This window comes from Triticum aestivum, chromosome 2A (assembly GCF_018294505.1).
Source record: "Triticum aestivum cultivar Chinese Spring chromosome 2A, IWGSC CS RefSeq v2.1, whole genome shotgun sequence".
Classification (NCBI taxonomy): Eukaryota; Viridiplantae; Streptophyta; class Magnoliopsida; order Poales; family Poaceae; genus Triticum; species Triticum aestivum.
This window is the reverse complement of record NC_057797.1, coordinates 644,966,166-644,981,659: the sequence shown is the minus strand read 5'-3', so window position 1 is coordinate 644,981,659 and position 15,494 is coordinate 644,966,166.

Sequence of the window (15,494 nt, the reverse complement as noted above, 5' to 3'; positions counted from 1 at the left end):
TTTTGCGTGATACGGTGGTTAAAACCTTTGGGAGGTTATATAATGAATTTTTACCGACCAAAATACGTGTCGTGTATGAAAACGGAGTCCGGAGAGCACACGAGGTGCCCACGAGGTAGGGGGCGCGCCCAGGGGGTAGGGCGCACCCTCCACCCTTGTAGCGACCAGACCTCAAACAGTCTGATCTCTGTGCTCCGGTGTCATCCCTGGATCAGTAATGCTCACACCACACTGTACTCGGAGGATTTATAACAGAGTAGCAATCACACACTTATTACATCGAGTGTCTCAAAAGAGAACTTATTACAATAAATATGGCTTAAGGCCATCTAATAACGATAACAGCGGAAGGCTTGGAAGATAAGTGAGTCCATCAACTCCAACGGCATTACTAAGTATAGAACCACGACCTAAAAACTCCTTAATCGTTGTCTGAAAAGTCTGCAACATTAACGTTGCAGCCCGAAAACGGGTCAGCACATGGAATATGCTGGCAAGGTAACACATAGAGAGTAATGGAATGAAACAGCTATACTACATGCATATTTGGCTGGTGGAAAGCTCTATGGTTACAGTTTTGCGTAAAGCCAATTTTTCCCTACTTCAAAGGAATAAAATTTAATTACTATCATGGTGGTTGTTAAACATTGAGAATGGTTGATAGCATTCTCAATCCCAATTAAGCATCATCATTAAACATAACCCAACAAAATAAATTTTAGAGTAACATGTTGAGATTCACATGATAATCCAAGTACTAGATACTCAAGATGTCCATAACCGGGGACACGGCTAACCATGATTAGTTTATTACACTCTGCAAAGGTTTGCGCACTTTTCCCCACAAGACTCGATCGCCTCCGTTTGGTTTCTCGCACTACATGGTGTTTGAGAAGACGGATGACCGAGACATAGTCTTTCAGAAGTGCTAGCACCTTACGATCGGGTAGACCGTACCACCTACATCCCCTACATCTGCTAGTCTACCACTGTAAGAGTTCGCACAACTTAGTCAACTATGCTAGAGCCCATAATAACTTGTGGCTGCACACGGAAGTTTCTAGTATGAATAGTCTCATGATCCCTTTGAGCCTGGGTGGCGGTCCAAAAGAAAACAGGCAAGTCCTGGAATACCCAGGTGCCTCAAACCACCCAGATGTGTGTTTAAGTTGCCACCTTAGATAAACCATTAATTAACAAGCTCACATCTGTCCTGGATATCACTCACCCAATCCATGTCTACTAGCATAGCATGGCATAATAAGCAAACGTAGAAGTAACTCCTAAAGGTTTGATAATAAACAGGTAATAGGTACTACCTCATCTACTTCCCATCCCACAATTTAATTAGATCCTAATCATGCAATGTGTGAGGATTGATCTAATGCAATAAAACTGGGTAGTAGAAAAGGTATGATCAAAGTGTTACTTGCCTTGCTGATGATCCGCGAAACCTAACGATTTGAAGTAACAAGCGGCGCACTCCGGGTATTCTATCGCAGACAGACAAACAAGCATACAATAAGTACTCATCTAATACACAGGTAAAACTCAAATAAGAGATCTAACCAGAAGGTTCAACTTAAGAACTCTGGTTGCAAAAAGAATCAAATCAAACGAAGCAACGAAAGACAAACGGCGAAAGAAAACAACTTCGTTCTAGTAATCTGGATCTAGGGCAAATTTTACAGTAGCAAAATCTTGTTTAAGTTGGTTAAACGGATAGAGGGTTTCGAGACGAAACTCTAGGCGCTTGAATCGCCTGATTCCGATAAATGAGCAAAAAGTTAAACTAAAACGAAAATCGGATCAGGAATCACGATTAGAAAAATCGCAGATTTAATCTGAGAAAAAGAAAAACGATGAACGCCGACTTTTTTTCGGCATGGAAAGCGAGGCGCGATGAACCTCGGCGGCGAGATCCGGCGACGGCGGCGGCGGACGTCGGCGGCGGCTTCTTAGGGCGGTGGCGGCTTAGGGCGCTTTAGGGTTTCCCCCGGGGCCGGGCCTCGGCTTATAAAGGCCTCCCGGTCGGTGTCCAAGTCGGACACGGCCCGTTAAGTCGGTTCGTTTTTTTTAATTATTCCGCTCGGAAGAAAAATAAAAAGAAATACTAAACGGACTCCAAAAATTCTGAAGTAAATTTTCACGGGCTTCTAAAATCAAGCCGCACAAGGTGAACATTTATTTGGGACCTAAATGCAATTTTGAAAAACACACTTTTTTCCCCTAAATTCAAATAAAACACCGAAAAACTCTGAAATAAAATCTTATTTGATTTTATTATTAAATCCTCAATATTTCTTTATTTTGGGAACGTCATTTTATTCCCTCTCTCATATTTTTGTAATAGAAATAATTGACAATAAAATAAATAAAATCAAATGATCCTATCCTCAAAATTTGAGAAAACTCAAATATGAAAATAACGAAATCTCCAACTCTCTTGGTGGGTCATTGAGTTGCGTAGAATTTCTAGGATCAACCAAAATGCAAAATAAAATATGATATGCATTGATGATCTAATGTATAACATTCCAAATTGAAAATTTGGGATGTTACAACCCTTGTGGAGCCCTCGTGTCCTTCCCGGACTGCTTCTTATCTTCCTATTTTTCTAATTATTCCAGAATGGAAGAAAAATGCCATTAGAACTGTTTTGGAGTCGGTTTACTTACCGTATCACATACCTATTCCTTTTCGGAGTCTGAAACATTCCGGAAAGTGTCCCTTATGTATTCCTCCGGGGTTACGGTTTCAATAACATTGGTTTCAACATTTATAGGATTACCTGAGATATAATGTTTAATTCTTTGACCGTTCACCACCTTTGGATTTGTGCCTTCGAAGTTGTTGATTTTTATGGCACCGGAATGATAGACCTCCTCGATAACGTAAGGACCTTCCCATTTAGAGAGAAGCTTTCCTGCAAAAAATCTTAAACGAGAGTTGTATAGCAATACATAGTCACCTACATTAAACTCACGCTTTTGTATCCTTTTGTCATGCCATCTTTTAACTTTTTCTTTAAATAATTTGGCATTCTCATAGGCTTGGGTTCTCCATTCATCAAGTGAGCTAATGTCAAATAACCTCTTCTCACCGGCAAGTTTGAAATCATAGTTGAGCTCTTTAATAGCCCAATAAGCCTTATGTTCTAGTTCGAGAGGTAAGTGACATGCTTTTCCATAAACCATTTTATTCGGAGACATACCCATAGGATTTTATATGCGGTTCTATAGGCCCATAATGCATCATCAAGTTTCTTGTACCAATTCTTTCTAGATCTATTAACAGTCTTTTGCAAAATTAATTTGAGTTCTCTGTTGCTCAATTCTACTTGACCACTAGACTGTGGGTGATAAGGAGATGCAATTCTATGATTAACATCATATTTAGGAAGCAGTTTACAGAAAGCACCATGAATAAAATGTGAACCACCATCATTCAATTAATATCTAGGGACTCCAAACCTTGGAAAAATAACTTCTTTAAGCATTTTAATAGAAGTGTTATGATCAACACTACTAGTTGGAATAGCTTCTACCCACTTAGTAACGTAATCAACAACAACTAAAATATGTGTATATCCATTAGAGGCAGGAAAAGGTCCCATATAATCAAAGCCCCAAACATCAAATGGTTCAATAACAAGTGAATAATTCATAGGCATTTCTTGACGTCTACTAATATTACCAATTCTTTGACATTCATCACAAGACAAGACAAACTTACGGGCATACTTGAAGAGAGTAGGCCAATAAAAACTGGATTGCAATACCTTGTGTGTAGTTCTATCTCCAGCATGGTGTCCTCCATAAGCCTCGGAGTGACACTTGCGTAGGATCTGTTCCTATTCATGCTCAGGTACACAACGTCTAATAACACCATCTACTCCTTCTTTATAAAGATGTGGGTCATCCCAAAAGTAATGTCTCAAATCATAGAAGAACCTTTTCTTTTGATGGTATGTGAAACTAGGTGGTATAAATTTAGCAACAATATAATTAGCATAATCAGCACACCATGGAGCAATACGAGAAGCATTTATGACATTTAATTGTTCATCAGGAAAGCTATCATCAATAGGTAGTGGGTCATCAAGAACATTCTCTAGCCTAGACAAGTTGTCTGCAACGGGGTTCTCAGCACCCTTTCTATCAATAATATGCAAATCAAATTCTTGTAGCAAGAGAACCCATCTAATAACTATCGGTTTAGCATCTTTCTTTTCCATAAGGTATTTAATAGCAGCACGATCCGTGTGAATAGTTACTTTAGAATCAACAATATAAGGTCTGAACTTATCACAAGCAAATACAACTGCTAAGAATTCTTTTTCAGTAGTAGCATAATTTCTCTGAGCATTGTCTAGAGTTTTACTAGCATATTGAATAACATTTAATTTCTTATCAACTCTTTGCCCTAGAACAGCACCTACAACATAATCACTAGCATCACACATAATTTCAAAGGGTAAATTCCAACCAGGTGGCTGAACAATCGGTGCAGAGATCAATGCTTTCTTAAGTATTTCAAATGCTTCTACACAATCATCATAAAAACAAATGGTATATCTTTTTGTAATAAATTAGTCAGAGGCCGAGAAATTTTTGAGAAGTCCTTAATGAACCTCCTATAAAAACCGGCATGACCAAGGAAACTTCTTATACCTTTGATGTCCTTGGGACATGGCATCTTTTCAATAGCATCAAACTTGGCTTTATCAACCTCAATACCTCTTTCAAAAACTTTATGCCCCAAGACAATACCTTCATTAACCATAAAGTGGCACTTTTCCCAATTCAAGACAAGATTAGTTTCTTCGCATCTCTGCAAAACTCGGTCAAGGTTGCTTAAGCAATCATCAAAAGAGGATCCATAGACGGAAAAATCGTCCATGAAAACCTCACAAATCTTTTCACAAAAGTCAGAGAATATAGCCATCATGCATCTTTGAAAGGTAGCAGGTGCATTACATAAACCAAAAGGCATACGTCTATACGCAAAAGTACCAAAAGGGCAAGTAAAAGTAGTCTTTGATTGATCATTGGCTGACACGGGTATTTGAGAGAAACCAGAATAACCGTCTAGAAAGCAAAAATGTGCATGTTTGGATAATCTTTCTAGCATTTGATCGATAAAAGGTAAGGGGTAATGATCTTTTTTAGTAGCTTTATTTAATTTGCGGACATCAATTACCGTCCTATAACCTATAATAATTCTTTGCGGGATCAACTCATCTTTATCATTAGGAATGACAGTAATACCTCCCTACTTAGGGACACAATGGACAAGACTTACCCACTGACTATCAGCAACGGGATAAATTATACCTGCCTCAAGAAGCTTTAGTATTTCCTTTCTTACAACTTCCTTCATCTTAGGATTCAACCGTCATTGATGATCACGAACTGGTTTGGCATCTTCCTCCAAATTTATTTTGTGTTGACACAGAGTGGGACTAATTCTCTTAAGATCATCAAGAGTATATCCAATAGCAGCACGGTGCTTCTTCAGAGTTTTCAGTAATCTCTCTTCTTCATGCTCTGAAAGGTTAGCACTAATAATAACATGACATATCTTATTTTCATCAAGATAAGCATATTTAAGAGTATCAGGTAACGGTTTAAGCTCAAACACGGGATCACCCTTGGGTGGAGGAGGATCCACTAGGATTTCAACAGGCAAATTGTGTTTCAGGATGGGTTCCTGTTTAAAGAATACTTCATCTATTTCCCTTCTTTCATTCATAAACATATCATTTTCATGGTCTAGAAAATATTGTTCTAAAGGATCACTAGGAGGTACGGCCATAGAAGCAAGAACAATAATTTCATCTTTACTAAGCAATTCCTCTTCAAGGTGTTGTCTACGAAATTTAGAGAAATTAAACTAATGAGACATATCACTTAAACCAATAGTAATAACATCCTTATTGCAGTCTATCCTAGCATTAACAGTGTTTAAGAAGGGTCTACCAAATATAATGGGCAAAAGCTATCTTGTGGGGAACCAAGAACAAGAAAATCAGCATGATATTTAGTTTTCCCACACAAGACTTCAACATCTCTAACAATTCCCATTGGTGAAATAGTATCTCTATTGGCAAGTTTAATTGTGACATCAATATCTTCTAACTCAGCAGGTGCAATATCATGCATAATTTCTCTGGATAAGTCAATAGGTATTGCACTAGCACTGGCATCCATATCACATAAGCCATGATAACAATGATCTCCTATTTTAACAGAAATAATAGGCATGCCTACCACAAGTCTATGTTTATCTTTAGCACAAGGTTTAGCAATTCTAGCAGTTTCATCACAGAAATAAATAACATGCCCATCAATATTATCAGACAAGAGATCTTTAACAATAGCAATATTAGGTTCAACTTTAACTTGCTCAAGATGTGTATAAGTTCTAATATTGCTTTTACGAACCACAGTTGAAGCTTTAGCATGATCTTTTATCCTAACAGGAAAAGGAGGTTTCTCAACATAAGCAGTAGGAACAATAGGATCATTATAAGTAACAGTCTTTTCTTCAACTTTAATAGGTGCAGCTAGTTTTACTTCTATGGGAGGATGATATTTAAATCACTTCTCCTTAGGGAGATCGATATGAGCAGCAAAAGATTCACAGAAAGAAGCTACTATCTCAGAGTCAAGTCCATATTTAGTGCTAAATTTACGGAAAACATCGGTATCCATAAAAGATTTAACACAATCATACTTAGGTGTCATACCTGACTCCTTACCTTCGTCGAGGTCCCAATCTTCAGAGTTGCATTTAATTCTTTCCAATAAATCCCATTTGAATTCAATAGTCTTCGTTATAAAAGAGCCAGCACAAGAAGTATCAAGCATGGTGTGATTGTTATCAGAAAGCCGAGCATATAAATTTTGAATAATCATTTCTCTTGAGAGCTCATGATTGGGGCATGAATATAACATTGATTTAAGCCTCCCCCAAGCTTGAGCGATGCTTTCTCCTTCGCGAGGTCAAAAATTATATATATAATTGCGATCACGATGAACAAGATGCATAGGATAAAACTTCTGATGAAATTCCAATTTCAATCGTTTGTAGTTCCATGACCCCGTATCATCACATAGCCTATACCATGTCAATGCATCTCCCTTCAAAGATAAAGGTAAGACCTTCTTCTTAATAACATCTCCGGGTACACCTGCAAGCTTAAATAATAAACAAACTTCATCCACATATATTAGGTGCTCATCAGGATGCATTGTTCCGTCTTCTGCAAAAGGATTAGCTAGCAGTTTTTCTAACATACCCGAAGGAATTTCAAATTAGACATTTTCATTTTCAGTAGGTTCAGTAGGTTGAGGAGAAACTCTTTGCTCTACTGGTTGGGGTGAAGATACCCCGAACAAGCCCCTCAGAGGATTACTTTCCATAGTAACAAGTGACAGTAAATTTCAGCACACTATATAAATTTTTCCTTACCAAATTCCACCTACCAAAGGCGCTTCACTCCCCGGCAACGGCGCCAGAAAAGAGTCTTGATGACCCACAAGTATAGGGGATCTATCGTAGTCCTTTCGATAAGTAAGAGTGTCAAACCCAACGAGGAGCAGAAGGAAATGATAAGCGGTTTTCAGCAAGGTATTCTCTGCAAGCACTGAAATTATAGGTAACAGATAGTTTTGTGATAAGATAATTGGTAACGAGCAACAAGTTACAAACGTAAATAAAGTGCAGCAAGGTGGCCCAATCCTTTTTGTAGCAAAGGATAAGCCTGGACAAACTCTTATATTATGTAAAGCGCTCCCGAGGACACATGGGAATATCGTCAAGCTAGGTTTCATCATGTTCATATGATTCGCGTTCGGTACTTTGATAATCTGATATGTGGGTGGACTGGTGCTTGGGTACTGTCCTTACTTGGACAAGCATCCCACTTATGATTAACCTCTATTGCAAGCATCCGCAATTACAACAAAAGTATTAAGGTAAACCTAACCATAGCATGAAACATGTGGATCCAAATCAGCCCCTTACGAAGCAACACATAAACTAGGGTTTAAGCTTCTGTCACTCTAGCAACCCATCATCTACTTATTACTTCCTAATGCCTTCCTCTAGGCCCAAATAATGGTGAAGTGTCATGTAGTCGATGTTCACATAACACCACTAGAGGAGAGACAACATTCATCTCATCAAAATATCGAACGAATACCAAATTCACATGACTACTAATAGCAAGACTTCTCCCATGTCCTCAGGAACAAACGTAACTACTCACAAAGCATATTCATGTTCATAATCAGAGGGGTATTAATATGCATATAGGATCTGAACATATGATCTTCCACCAAATAAACCAACTAGCATCAACTACAAGGAGTAATTAACAATTTTTTTGATGTGGAATGCTACTAGGCATAATTTCAATGTAATTCTTCTTAATTGTGGTATGAATATTCAGATCCGGAAGATTCAATACAAAAGTTTAATATTGACATAGAATTAATAATACTTCAAGCATACTAACTAAACAATTATGTCTTCTCAAAATAACATGGCCAAAGAAAGTTATCCCTACAAAATCATATAGTCTGGCTATGCTCTATCTTCACCACACAAAGTATTTAAATCATGCACAACCCCGATGACAAGCCAAGCAATTGTTTCATACTTTTGACATTCTCAAACTTTTTCAATCTTCACGCAATACATGAGCGTGAGCCATGGACATAGCACTTTAGGTGGAATAGAATGGTTTTTGTGGAGAAGACAAAAAGGGAGAAGATAGTCTCACATCAACTAGGCGTATCAATGGGCTATGGAGATGCCCATCAATAGATATCAATGTGAGTGAGTAGGGATTGCCATGCAACGGATGCACTAGAGCTATAACTATATGAAAGCTCAAAAAGAAACTAAGTGGGTGTGCATCCAACTTGCTTGCTCACGAAGACCTAGGGCATTTTGAGGAAGCCCATCATTGGAATATACAAGCCAAGTTCAATAATGAAAAATCCCCACTAGTATATGAAAGTGATAACAAAGGAGACTCTCTACTATGAAGATCATGGTGCTACTTTGAAGAACAAGTGTGGTAAAAGGATAGTAGCATTGTACCTTCTCTCTTTTCTCTCATATTTTTTTGTTTGGGCCTTTTCTCTTTTTTTTATGGCCTCTTTTTTTTCGTCCGAAGTCTCATCCCGACTTGTGGGGGAATCATAGTCTCCATCATCCTTTCCTCACTGGGACAATCCTCTAATAATGATGATCATCACACTTTTATTTTCTTACAACTCAAGAATTACAACTCGATACTTAGAACAAGATATGACTCTATATGAATGCCTCCGGCGGTGTACCGGGATATGCAATGACTCATGAGTGACATGTATGAAGGAATTATGAACGGTGGCTTTGCCACAAATACAATGTCAACTACATGATCATGCAAAGCAATATGACAATGATGGAGCATGTCATAGTAAACGGAACGGTGGAAAGTTGCATGGCAATATATCTCGGAATGGCTATGGAAATGCCATGATAGGTAGGTATGGTGGCTGTTTTGAGGAAGGTATATGGTGGGTGTATGATACCGGCAAAAAGTGCACGGTATTAGAGAGTCTAGCAATGATGGAAGGGTGAGAGTGCGTATGATCCATGGACTCAACATTAGTCATAAAGAACTCATACGCTTATTGCAAAAATCTACAAGTTATCAAAGCAAAGTATTACGCGCATGCTCCTAGGGGGATAGATTGGTAGGAAAAGACCATCGCTCGTCCCCGACCGCCACTCATAAGGAAGACAATCAATAAATAAATCATGCTCCGAGTTCATCACATAACGGTTCACCATACGTGCATGCTACGGGAATCACAAACTTTAACACAAGTTTTTCTCAAAGTCAAAACTACTCAACTAGCACAACTTTAATATCACCATCTCCATATCTCAAAACAATTATCAAGTATCAAACTTCTCTTAGTATTCAACACACTCATAAGAGAATTCTATTATTAATCTTGTATACCTCGCATATTAGGATTATTTAAGCAAATTACCATGCTATTTAAGACTCTTAAAATAATCTAAGTGAAGCATGAGAGATCAATAGTTTCTATAAAACAAATCCACCACCGTGCTCTAAAAAGATATAAGTGAAGTACTAGAACAAAACTATATAACTCAAAAGATATAAGTGAAGCACATAGATATTCCAATAATTTCCGAATAACGTGTGTCTCTCTCAAAAGGTGTGTACATCAAGGATGATTGTGGTAAAATAAAAAATAAAGACTCAAATCATACAAGAGGCTCCAAGCAAAACACATATCATGTGGTCAATAAAAATATAGCTCCAAGTAAAGTTACCGATAGAAGTAGACGAAAGAGGGGATGCCATCCGGGGCATCCCCAAGCTTTGGCTTTTAGGTGTCCTTAGATTATCTTGGGGGTGCCATGGGCATACCCAAGATTAGGCTCTTGCCACTCCTTGTTCCATCATCCATAAAATCCTTACCCAAAACTTGAAAACTTCACGACACAAAACTTAAAGTAGAAAATCTCGTGAGCTCCGTTAGCGAAAGAAAACAAAAGACCACTTCAAGGTACTGTAATGAACTCATTCTTTATTTATATTAGTGTTAAACTTACTGTATTCCAACTTCTCTATGGTTTATAAACTATTTTACTAGCCATAGATTCATCAAAATAAGCAAACAACACAGGAAAAAACAGAATCTGTCAAAAACAGAACAGTCTGTAGTAATCTGTAGCTAGCGCAATATCTGGAGCGCCAAAAATTCTAAAATAAATTTCTGGACGTGAGGAATTTATCTATTAATCATCTTCAAAAAGAATTATCTAAATAGAACTTTTCAATAAAAATGGCAGTAGTTCTCGTGAGCACTAAAGTTTCTGTTTTTTACAGCAAGATTAACAAGACTTTCCCCAAGTCTTCCCAACGGTTCTTCTTAGCACAAACACTAATTACACACAAAAAACACAACCAAACCAGAGTCTAGATAAATTATTTATTACTAAACAGGAGCAAAAATCAAGGAATAAAAATAAAATTGGGTTGCCTCCCAACAAGCGCTATCGTTTAACGCCCCTAGCTAGGCATAAAAAGCAAGGATAGATCAATGTATTGCCATCTTTGGTAGGCAATCCATAAGTGGTTCTCATAAAAGATTCATAAGGTAATTTAATTTTATTTCTAGGAAAGTTTTCCATGCCTTTCCTTAATGGAATTTGTAATCTAATATTTCCTTCCTTCATATCAATAATTCCACCAATCGTTCTAAGGAATGGTCTACCAAGAATAATAGGACATGAATGATTGCAATCTATATCAAGAACGATAAAATCTACGGGCACATAATTACTATTTGCAACAATAAGAACATCATTAGTTCTTCCCATAGGTTTCTTAATAGTGGAATCCGCAAGGTGCAAGTTTAGAAAGCAATAATCAAAATCACGGAAACCTAACAAATCACACAAAGTTTTTGGAATCATGGAAACACTAGCACCCAAATCACACAAAGCATAGCATTCATGATCTTTAATTTTAATTTTACTAGTTGGTTCAACTCATCATAACATTTTCTAGGGATAGAAACTTCCAACTCAAGTTTTTCTTCATAAGATTGCATCAAAGCATCAACGATATGTTTGGTAAAAGCTTTATTTTGGCTATAAGCATGAGGAGAATTTAGCACAGATTGCAACAAGGAAATACAATCTATCAAAGAGCAGCTATCATAATGAAATTCCTTGAAATCCAAAATAGTAGGTGTAGCACCCCGGATATGATTTACCTAATATGTAATCCAACTCTTGCCGTTTCCGGCGTTAAGTTATTTTATTTCCTCGGGTTCGGGTTTTTGTCTCCGTGTGTTGTTGTCATTGTCTTGCATCTCATATCATGTCATCATATCCATTGCATTTGCATACGTGTTTGTCTCATGCATCCGAGCATTTTCCCCGTTGTCCGTTTTGCATTCCGGCGCTCCGTTCTCCTCCGGTGGTCATTTCTACCTTTCTTTCATGTGTGGGGGTTAAACATTTCAAGATTGGACCGAGACTTGCCAAGCGGCCTTGGTTTACTACCGGTAGACCGCCTGTCAAGTTTCGTACCATTTGGACTTCGTTTGATGCTCCAACGGTTAACTGAGGGACCGAAAAGGCCTCGTGTGTGTTGCAGCCCAACACCCCTCCAATTTGGCCCAAAACCCACCAAAACCCTCTCCTTCATCTAGAGCGTTCGATCACGATCGCGTGGCCGAAAACTGCACCTCATTTGGACACTCCTAGCTCCCTCTATGCCTATAAATATACCCCCCTCCGAAATTCTCGTTTCCCCTCTCCCGAAACCCTAGATCCACCTCCACCCGCCGCCGCCGGACAAAAACCCGCCGGCCGGACATTGTCCGCTTCCCCGCCGGCCACTCCGGGAACGCCACGTGGCACCCGCGGCGCCCACATCACCGCCGGCCCGTTCGGCCCGCAGCAGGCCCTCCCCGGCCCGAAGCCGTGCCGCCCGCGCCCGCGTCTCCTTCCTCCGAGCCGGCGCCCACCTCACCGGACTTCGCCTCGCACCACCGCGCCCGCCATCACCGGCCATCGCGCTTGCCATCGCCGGTCGCCGCGGCCACATCACCACCTCGCCGCCCCTGCCTCGCCGACGCCGCGCCGCCGTCCCGACGCTCCGTAGAGCCGTGCCGGCGACCCCTCTCGCTGGATCCGCCGGTCCCCTCGCCGGACTGCTTCCCTCCAGCGACCTCGAGCCGTCAGCTACAGTGTCGGCCCCGAAAACCCTAGATCTCAGATCCACTCTCGGGTTGACTTTCCCCCTCCTCCTTATTCATTTTTGCATACTTTGACCTGCTATATCTCCGCATCCATAGATCCATTTTGGGCGTGTAGCATATCAAAATGTTCGTCTCAAAGAGCACATCATTTCATCTCATTGCATAATTTTCATTTGAGTTCATCTTGATGCCCGAAATGCTGTTGGAAGAGTGCTATTTGAGTTAATTATCAGATCTGCTGCTCCAAATAGCTATTTGTCATTTTTGCCATGATTATTGTGTGCATGATATGCTCCCGAGCTCTACATGAGTTTTGTTATATGCTTTGCCATCTTTCCAGAGGTGCTATACATGTATTTTTCTAATGTGTGTGGTGACTAGCACAAGCTTGCAAAGTGGTGCATTCGTTAATGCTGATTTCAGGGACTTAGCAATTCCATAGTCCTTGATCTGTTTTTATCAATATGCCATATGTTCATGTTGTTTCCTAGTGATCCGTGCCTCTTTTGAGGATGATCAGTAAGGATGATTTGTTAATCTTGTAGTGCTCTATCCATCCATGTCTTTGTTTGCAATTATGGAGCACCCTAGCTTGAGTCAATTGAGCTCTACTTTTGCTATTTCGTGAATCTGGGCAGATTGTCTACTTGTTAGCGATTTTGCCGAGGATGTTGTAGTTGATCCGTGCATGCTATGTTATTGTTCTTGCCATGTCTAGCTTGTATAATGTGTATTCTTGATGGGTGAATGATTAGTTTGTGATGACATGCTCTGTAGTGAGTGCATCGATCTCGTAAACATGCCTACTTGATATCTGTTTTGCATGCTCCAGTTTTTCTCTAAGTCTGTGATCTGATTATGTTTTTGCCATGTTCACATGCTTGCAATTGTATTTTTTGTTCCCTTTTGGCTCAAGGTCACTAAGGGACTTTTGTTAAGCTCTTTGAGTAGCTCCATTCTATGCCTTGCTTTGCCATGTTAAGTTCCTGTAGCATGTAGTTTTCTTGCTCCAAAGTGTGCTACCTGATCTGAAATTCCAGACAAGTGTTAATTTCACTAAGTCTGAAATCTGTTTACCAATTGCACTTTTGCCATGATTGTTTGAACCTATTAATGGATGAATTGGCCATAGCTTAGTGTTCATCTTTTGTTAAGCATTATGAATGGACCCCTTCCATGTATTGTGTTGCCATGTTTGAGTGCTATAGCATGTTCATCTTGTTGCATTTAGATGGCTACTTGCTGTTTATCGCAAACCGGTGCCATATTTGAATTGCTTGCCATTTCCAAACCGTGTCTCCGATTCCGGTGTTCTTTATATCGATTTCAACAGAAATCACCTCATCTTTCCAGTGGCACTCTTGGATTTCCAAGTTGAGGCCAGGTTCATTCATTCTTTGCCAAATCTTGCATATGCATCACATATCGCATCCCGCATAGCATACCATGTTTGCATCATGTTGTTTGAGTTTGCACGTGGTTGATTGTGTTCTTGTTGCTTGTTTGTCTTGTTTGGGTAGAGCCGGGAGACGAGTTCGCTAATGAGGAGCCCGTTGAGTTTGCTTTCGAGGATCCAGTCAACTCTGACAACTTTGCAGGCAAGATGATCATACCCTCGAAATCACTTCTATCTTTGCTTTGCTAGATGCTCGCTCTTTTGCTATGCCTATGCTACGATGCCTACCACTTGCTTATCATGCCTCCCAAATTGCCATGTCAAACCTCTAACCCACCATGTCCTAGCAAACCGTTGATTGGCTATGTTACCGCTTTGCTCAACCCTTCTTATAGCGTTGCTAGTTGCAGGTGAAGATTGGAGACCGTTCCTTGTTGGAACATTATTTTCTTGTTGGGATATCACTATATTATCTTGTTATCTTAATGCATCTATATACTTGGTAAAGGGTGGAAGGTTCGGCCTTTTAGCCTAGTGTTTTGTTCCACTCTTGCCGCCCTAGTTTCCGTCATATCGGTGTTATGTTCCCGGATTTTGCGTTCCTTACGCGGTTGGGTAATAATGGGAACCCCTTGATAGTTCGCCTTGAATAAAACTCCTCCAGCAATGCCCAACCTTGGTTTTACCATTTGCCACCTAGCCTCTTTTTCCCTTGGGTTTTCGGAGCCCAAGGGTCATCTTATTTAAACCCCCCCCCCCGGGCCAGTGCTCCTTTGAGTGTTGGTCCACCTCGTCAGCCGCCGGTGGCCATCAGGGGCAACTCTAGGCTGGCCTACCGGAAGTTTGGACAATCTGAGTGTGCCCTGAGAACGAGATATGTGCAGCTCCTATCGGGATTTGTCGGCACATTCGAGCGGTGTTGCTGGATTTGTTTTAACTTGTCGAAGTGTCTTGTAGAACCGGGATACCGAGTCTGATCATTATGTCTCGGGAGAAGGTATATCCTTCGTTGACCATGAGAGCTTGTCATTGGCTAAGTTGGGACTCCCCTGCAGGGATTTGAACTTTCTAAAGCCGTGCCCGCGGTTATGGGCAGATGGGAATTTGTTAATGTCCGGTTGTAGATAAGTTGAACCTTAACTTAATTAAAATGAATCAACCGTGTGTGTTACTGTGATGGTATCTTCTCGGCGGAGTGCGGGAAGTGAACACGGTGTTGGAGTAATGCTTGCCGCAGGTTGTTCTCTAGTTATTCGTTCGCGCTTTGCCTTCTCTTCTCGCTC